The sequence below is a fragment of the Otolemur garnettii genome, unplaced genomic scaffold, assembly GCF_000181295.1.
Source record: "Otolemur garnettii isolate 467f Iridium unplaced genomic scaffold, OtoGar3 scaffold00187, whole genome shotgun sequence".
In the NCBI taxonomy this organism is placed as follows: Eukaryota; Metazoa; Chordata; class Mammalia; order Primates; family Galagidae; genus Otolemur; species Otolemur garnettii.
Genome location: NW_003852582.1, coordinates 1825727 through 1833318, shown reverse-complemented (window position 1 = coordinate 1833318; position 7592 = coordinate 1825727). Strand labels below are relative to the sequence as shown.

Sequence of the window (7592 nt, the reverse complement as noted above, 5' to 3'; positions counted from 1 at the left end):
ACCTGTAGTCCCAGCTACTTGGGAGGCTGAGGCAAGAGAATCACTTAAGCCCAAGAGTTGGAGGTTGCTGTGAGCTGTGATGCCACAGCAGTCTACCGAGGGTGACATAGTGAAACTGTCTTAAAAAAAAAATTCAGCTCTTTTCCTGCTGTACAGAGCATCACACCTAAGCCTAAGTTCAAGAAAGAGGCAGTGTGATGTGGTGCCCGCAAGCTATAATCCTCTGGCCCATTTCCTTTCTATTATATAAGAAAACAGAGACTAACTCTTCAGCAAGCTTGTATCGGTCAGGACATGGTCACACATCTTTTCCAACTTCAAGAGAAGCTGAGAAGATGAGTTCTTAGGAAGGCTTATCTTTTGAAAAAGAACAAGATGTTGGAATTCTCTATTCACAACACCACTACACTATGTAGAAAGCCACCAGGGAATCAGGGATCTGTTTCCTGTTGGACAGAAGGCCTGAGCATAGACAGAGACTAATCCGAGAGCAGTCTTCAAGATAGTAGGAAAGTAGGAGTGACCCCCAACAGAGGGGTGCATGATGTGCATCTGACTGTTCAGATAGAAAGCACAGATGCATCTGATGAGGAACCTAACATACTCTGGCTACTCTGTCCATAATTTTACAAAATTCTGTATTGCTCCCTTGGAAACTTTTAACTTGTCTGATCTCATGTGGAAACCGTTATCTTTCCTGTGAATTTTACTTTTTCCTTCTCTGGACTATTTTCTGATTGTGTTGTACCTCCTGTGACATGACAGTCAGAATTTTACCTGATACTCCACAGTGTACTTTATCTTGCCTTATTTTTTCAAGTTACAACTAATTGTAGTTTTTTTAAATAGAATTTACATCAAGCTATAATATCCACCTGCCTGAATCCCATGTTCTTTTAAAGTTATGCAAATACATCCATTTGGACACTTTTATTCACTAATATTGTAGTTCAAACTTTGTATCTAACATCCATTTATGACTTGAATTTTTTCTAATATTTCACTTGCCAGGGCACCCTTATTGATACACTAGTCCAAACATAGCTAAGTAAATCCCACAGGTAAGCACAAGCATCTCCTGCCATCTAGTATACCTGGAGATAAAGATCTCTGCAATGAATAGGAAAGCAGAAGTCTCAGTAAGGACAGAGCTCCATTAATCTCATCTACGGGAGGTTTTTAAGCATACTTGGAAGGACTGATAATACAGGAGGCATGGATATAATGTAATATCCTTTATTAACCCACCAAATTCGGTTGATAACTACAAAAGTTACTGTAGCACAGACAAGTGGGAAATGACAAATGAGTTAAAACTAATTTCGTTCTGGTCCAGTATATGGTTTTGGAGACAACTTGTAGAGTAATTAGAATAGTATATGCTTCATATCCCAGGATATACAGATAGAGATGGCTTTGAGATGGCTGGAGAGGGCGGTCCGCACATGAGAGTTCCATCTTGAAGCTGCAGAGCAACAGAGCCACTTGACGTCATAGTGTGATCAAAGTGTTCTGCAAATACTTACTGTAATTATTGTTGTTGTTCTGTTCTTGCTAATGACTTATTTATACCCCAAAATTATAATCATCCAAAGCAAGATTAAAACAAGATGTGTGAGTTGCTGGAGCTATTTGCCTCGCACACAGTCACCCTCAGAGTTCTCTGAAATTGCCAAAGATAATTGAAGCTTCAGTTTTGACTAGTGTAGTTCATACTTAAGTGTTCCTTACCTGTTGGTGTTCACTCTCTAAAAGAATACAACAATAGCATTTTAATTTGTTCTCATTAATTCTAGCCTCTCGGGTCGTGTTGAGTGCAGCCTTTATCTAGATGTTGTTTACTCCTCCGATTGAAACCTTTGTGCCAGCTTCCCAGCTGAGAAGAAAAACTAAATAGTTATGAAGGTGAAAACATGAATATTTAAAGGATGCTCAGAACTCAAGAAACGTTGAGGGAGAGTTAACTTTTAAATGGTGGACAGGAATTTAGTGTATGATTAATAGCAGTTTCCCTGGGGTTTCAGCAAGCTGGGACAACTGGGAATCATTCTTGGGGAGTCTTACAGATAGTTTTTCCCAGAGCCAGCAAAGTGCTCCAAGGAAAAGCATTACAGATTCCCACAAAACAACGTAATATTTACTGTTTCTCTTTGGTGTTCCTCTAGCAGTTTAAAATAAAAGAAAGCAATCTTAAGATCAAACTTAAAACGCAAGGCCTTCCTTGCCTCTACTTCTCAGCTGTGTAAAAGCAGAAGACCAGTGAAAAGAACTGGGTGTCAAGATGTTTTATTAGTTGGGTGAGCCCTTTGCCTGTGTCTTGAGATTTGAGTATGGATAAGAGAATGAATGAATGACTGTGCTTTCCTAAATCTGGGCACTTTTACCTGTCGGTGGCATTGCTTGCTCTTTGATTAAGGCCCAAGAGAAGAAATAGGGAGAGCTGAAAGGAGAGAAGGCATTCTGGGCCGCCTTAAATTTATTGCAACCAATAGTACAGACTGGCGTTAAGGGCCAGGCATGGTGGGTCATGCCTGTAATCCTAGCACTCTGGGACGCCAAGGCAGATGGATTGCTTGAGCTTAGGAGTTTGAGACCAGATTGAGCAAGAGCAAGACCCCGTCTCTAAAAAAAAAAAAAAAAAAAAAAAAATTGCCAGGTGTTGTGGTGGGCATCTATATTCCCAGCTACTTGGGAGGCTGAGGCAAGAGAATCACTTGAGCCCAAGAGTTTGAGGTTGCTGTGAGCTGTGACCCCATAGCACTCTACTGAGGGTGACAAAGTGAAACTCTGTCTTGAAAAAATAAATAAAATTTGATAAATTTGTGTTGGCTTATAGGGATGCAAAATAGCTAGAATCATAAAGAATGCATTTTAAAGTCTTATTTAAAAATAATTAAAATTTTAAAAGATGTCAAAATAAAAAAATAATAAATAAAGTAAAATAAAGACTGGCATCAGTACCATGATCTTCTTATATATGTGGTATTCAAAAGTAGAAAGAAATGAGTCATGAATACATGTGTGGTGAACAAAGCTGTTCCCCCAAAAAAGGAAAAATGAAAGAAAGGTACAGGAAGGTAGAGCATGAGCTCTCCAGCTGGACTGCCTGGATTTGAATCAAAGCCCATCAGCTTTTACTTGGGTGACCTTAAGCACGTAAGTTTACTTCATCTTTTATAGATTTTTTTTCCCCTAAAATAGGGAAATGAAAACTAAATGAGATAATATACTGTATGTAATATAATATAATACATAATATTCTGTATGTAATGGGCTTATGATAGGACCTCACACATGGTAAATTATTTTTTTAATTGAGATTTGCATGAAAGGTAAATTGGAATTGGTACTTTACTTCCTAAAGTATTTTTTTCAGTGTACTTTGGAGTATTTCCTTTAACTAAAATCCTCCTTTTAATAATTAAAGTTCTTAAAACTATTGTTCCACAGAAATAAAATTTGTAATTATTTAAGAAGCGTCTTTCCATGTGCGTGGCATACATTTTACCTGTTCCGGTAGATTTGTTGTAGTTTGTTGGTAAGGTGAGGCAGATGTGCAAATCATTGTAAAAAGGGCTCTGTTGCAGTGGCAGACAAGGCATCTAGCCAAGATTTGCACGTGGGGCTGAGATCTGTTCCCCACATGCTGTACTTCTCTATCAAGACTGCTTCTTTTGCTACTAAGCTGATTGTGGTGGCGGTGGTAGTAGTGGTTGGCTCAGAAAACTGGTTAAGTATTAAAACCGTCTTCTCATTAAGTCACTTTATACATTTGTTGTTTTCCTTGCCTTATAAAATAGTCACATACCTACCTACACCGAGAGCTGGTAGGAAGTCTGTTAGCTCTTCATGGTACTATGTGTACCTCTTTATGCTTGGTAGAGTAATAAATGCTATTAATAATGACACTCTGTCAATCTCACACTTGTACGACCTTCACTTCCTCTCTGGGTCTGCTCTTAGTGATTGCTTTAGCCAGCTGACTATTCATGCCTGAGTCTTGGCATTGAGATCTCAGAGGGCCACGACCCTCAAGCTTGCTCATTGTGTTTCATTTGGCCTTTACAGGAGTCAAGAGGAAGAATCCCCATAGGATGGTGAGCTGACAGTGGGAACCTATAGGCAAAGTAAGTGGAAGAAAGGCTACTTGATGATATAGATTGGAATTTGATGGCACAATTAGTTTGGGCTGAGTGACCGGTCAAGACCACATTTTCACATTTTTCACATAGTAAATAACAAGTGTAAACACGCTCACCAGGATTCGTGAAGTGGAGTGCTCTGAACTGGAGTAAGGCAAACTAAATATGAGCCTTCATGATGAAAGCACACCAAAACATGCCAAGAAAACTCTTACCCAGGTTTTCCCTTTTAGATATCCTCAAGTGTTGTTCTTGAAAAACACTTGATAACTGGAAACTATAATGGGGATCACTAGGACTATGGGAAAACTGCAGCATAATGTGGCCAGTATTTAAACTTTTTCTTCCCACAAATGTGCAATTATGACAGTTATACTGGTCTCATAAAACAAGTTGAGAAGTGCTCTATTTTTCTGAAAGAGTCTATAGAAATTGGTATTATTGCTTCCTTAAATGTTTGATATTCACTGGTGAAGACACCTGCACCTGTAGTTTTCTTGGTGAGAAATATACATACCATAAAATTTACGTAATAATTTACATTGTTATATATACACCACCACCATTCATCTTCAGAACTTTTTCATCTTCCCCAATGAAACTATACTTTTTTTTTTTTGGGGAGACAGAGTCTCACTACGTCACCCTCAGTAGAGTGCTGTGGTATCACAGCTCATAGCAACCTCCAACTCTTGGGCTTAAGTGATTCTCTTGCCTCAGCCTCCCAAGAAGTGGTGACCACAGGCACCTACCACAATGCCTGGGTATTTTTTTGTTGTTGCAGTTGTCATTGTTGTTTAGCAGGGCTGGGCCAGGTTTGAACCCGCCAGCCCCAGTGCATGTGGCCAGCGCCCTACCCACTGAGCTATGGGCGCCAAGCCTGAAACTATACTTTTTAAAAACTTTTTTTATCTAGCTTCTTTTTAAAATTGTGTACATTTAAGGTATACAACAAAATGTTCTTTTTTTTTTTTTTTTGAGACAGAGCCTCAAGCTATCCCCCTGGGTAGAGTGCCGTGGCATTACAGCTCACAGCAACCTCCAACTCCTGGGCTCAAGTGAGTCTCCTGCCTCCGCCTCCCAAGTAGCTGGGACCACAGGCGCCCGCCACAACGCCCGGCTATTTTTTGGTTGCAGCCATCATTGTTGTTTGGCGGGTCCGGGCTGGGGGTTCGAACCTACCACCTTAGGTGTACGTGGCTGGCGCCTTAGCCGGTTGAGCTATAGGTGCCGAGCCACAACAAAATGTTCTAATGTACATATGCCCAGTGAAATTGTTAGATAGTCAAGCAAATTAACATATATCATCCCACATAGTTACTTTTTGTGAGTGTGTGTGGCAAGAGCATATGAAGTCTACTCTTTTAGCAAAACTCCCTAATATGATACAGCATAACTGACCATAATCCTCATGTGGTACATGACATCTCTAGATGTCTTCATCCTACATATCTGCAATTTTGTACCTTTTGACCTACATGTCCCCATTTCCTCTCCGCTCCCTGGGTACCAATTAGGCATGCTTAATTTCCCTTTCTCGCCTCTCCCCAGCCTCTGCCAATCACTATATAATTTTTTTTGGAGACAGGGTCTAGCTTTGTCTACACCCTCCACCCCCCAGATTAAAGTGGTATTATTGTAGCTCATTGCTACTTCAGACTCCTATGATCCTCCCGTCTCAGATTCCTAAGTAACTGTGACTACCTTGCCCGCTCATTTTTTATATTTTTAGTAGAAACGAGTCTCACTTTTGGTCAGGCTGGTCTCAAACTCCCAGCCTCAAGTGATCCTCTGCCTTACCTCCCAGAGTGCTAGGATTAGACATGAACTACTACCTTGATCATTTTTACATTTTGGCTCTACAAATTTGACTACTTTAAGAACCTCGTATAAGAGGAATCATAATATTTGTCCTTTTTTTAACTGCCTTATTTCACTTGGCATAATGTCTTTAAGATTCAACCATGTTGGCCATACGGGATGGCTTATGCCTATAATTCTAGCACTCTGGGAGTCAAGGCAGGAGGATTGAAGTCAAGGCAGAAGTTGAAGACTAGCCTCAACAAGAGTGAGACCCTGTGTCTGTATATTAAAAATGGAAAAAATGGCTGGGCATAGGTCATGGTGCGTACCTGTAGTCCCAGCTACTAGGGAGGTTGAGGCAGGAGAATTGCTTAAGCCCAGGAGTTTGAGGTCACTGTAAGCTATAATGATACCACTGCACTGTAGCCTGAGTGATGGAGTGAGACTCTGTCTTAAAAAAAAAAAAAGACGGGGAAAGACTCAACCATGTTATAGCATGTATCAAAATGCATCAAAATTTCCTTTCTTTTTAAGGCTGAATAATGTTTCATACATCACATTTTATTTATCCATTTGTCTTTCAATGGCTACTTGGGTTGCTTCAACCTTTCTTTTATTGTAAACCAGTGGTTCTCAACCTTTCTAATGTGACGGCCGTTAACACAGTTCCTGTGGGTCACAACCCACAGGTTGAGAACCGCTGTTTTAAACAGTGATGCTGTGAATGTAAGTGTACAGATACTCTTTGGTCTCTGCTTTCACTTCTGTCCAGAAGTAGGATTGTTGGCTCTGATGTTAAGTCTGTTTCAGTTTTTTTTTGAAGATTCCCCTTCCTGTTTCACACAGCAGCTGTGTCATTTGACATTTCCACAGTAATGTATAAAGGTTCCAATTTCTTCACATGCTCACCAATACTTGTTATTTTCTGTTTTTTTTAAATTATATCCCTACTATTGGATGTGATGTTTGTTTTGATAATTATAAATTTAACTTATTTAATAAATATAGGGCTATTTAGATTTTCTCATGTATCATTTTAAGTTGTTATTGGTGACTTGTGGTTTTTAAGGAATTTGTCCTTCTAATAAATGTAATAAAATTGCCCATAATATTCCAGTATAAGCTTGTCAATGTCTGTAGGATCTGTGGTAACATCTCCTCTTTCATTTCCTGTTACCAGAAATTTATCAGTCTTGCCAAAGGTTAATGGTTTTATTCATCATTTCAAAAAACTAGCTTTTGGATTTGATTTTCACTGTTTTTTCCATCTTCTATTTCAATGTTTTCTTCTTTTTATTATCATTAGTATTCCCTTTGTCCACTTACTTTGGGTCTAATTTACTCTTACTTTGAACTGAGATCACAGATTTTAGGTCATTTTCCTTTCTAACAGAGGCATTTAACACAATAAATTTCCCACTAAAAACTGCTTTATTGGCTTAGTGCCTATAACTCAGCAGTTAGAGCGCCAGCCTCATGTACTGGGGCTGGCAGGTTTGAACCCAGCCCAGGCCTGCCAAACGACAATGACAACAACAACAACAACAACAACAACAACAAAATAGCCAGGCATTGTGGCGGGCGCCTGTAGTCCTGGCTACTTGGGAGGCTGAGGCAAGAGAATCACTTAAGCCCAAGAGTTTGGGG

General features: G+C 39.6%; 1 protein-coding gene across 1 annotated transcript in view; it reads left to right on the top strand.

The window, feature by feature from the left end:
- The window catches only part of METTL8 (methyltransferase like 8), a 99344-nt gene that overhangs the window by 28277 nt on the left and 63475 nt on the right, over window positions 1–7592 (top strand). The window contains exon 3 of the mRNA XM_003800862.3: window positions 4069–4127. The gene's annotated coding sequence lies outside the window, so the exon portion shown is untranslated. The remainder of the gene's footprint in view (window positions 1–4068; window positions 4128–7592) is intronic.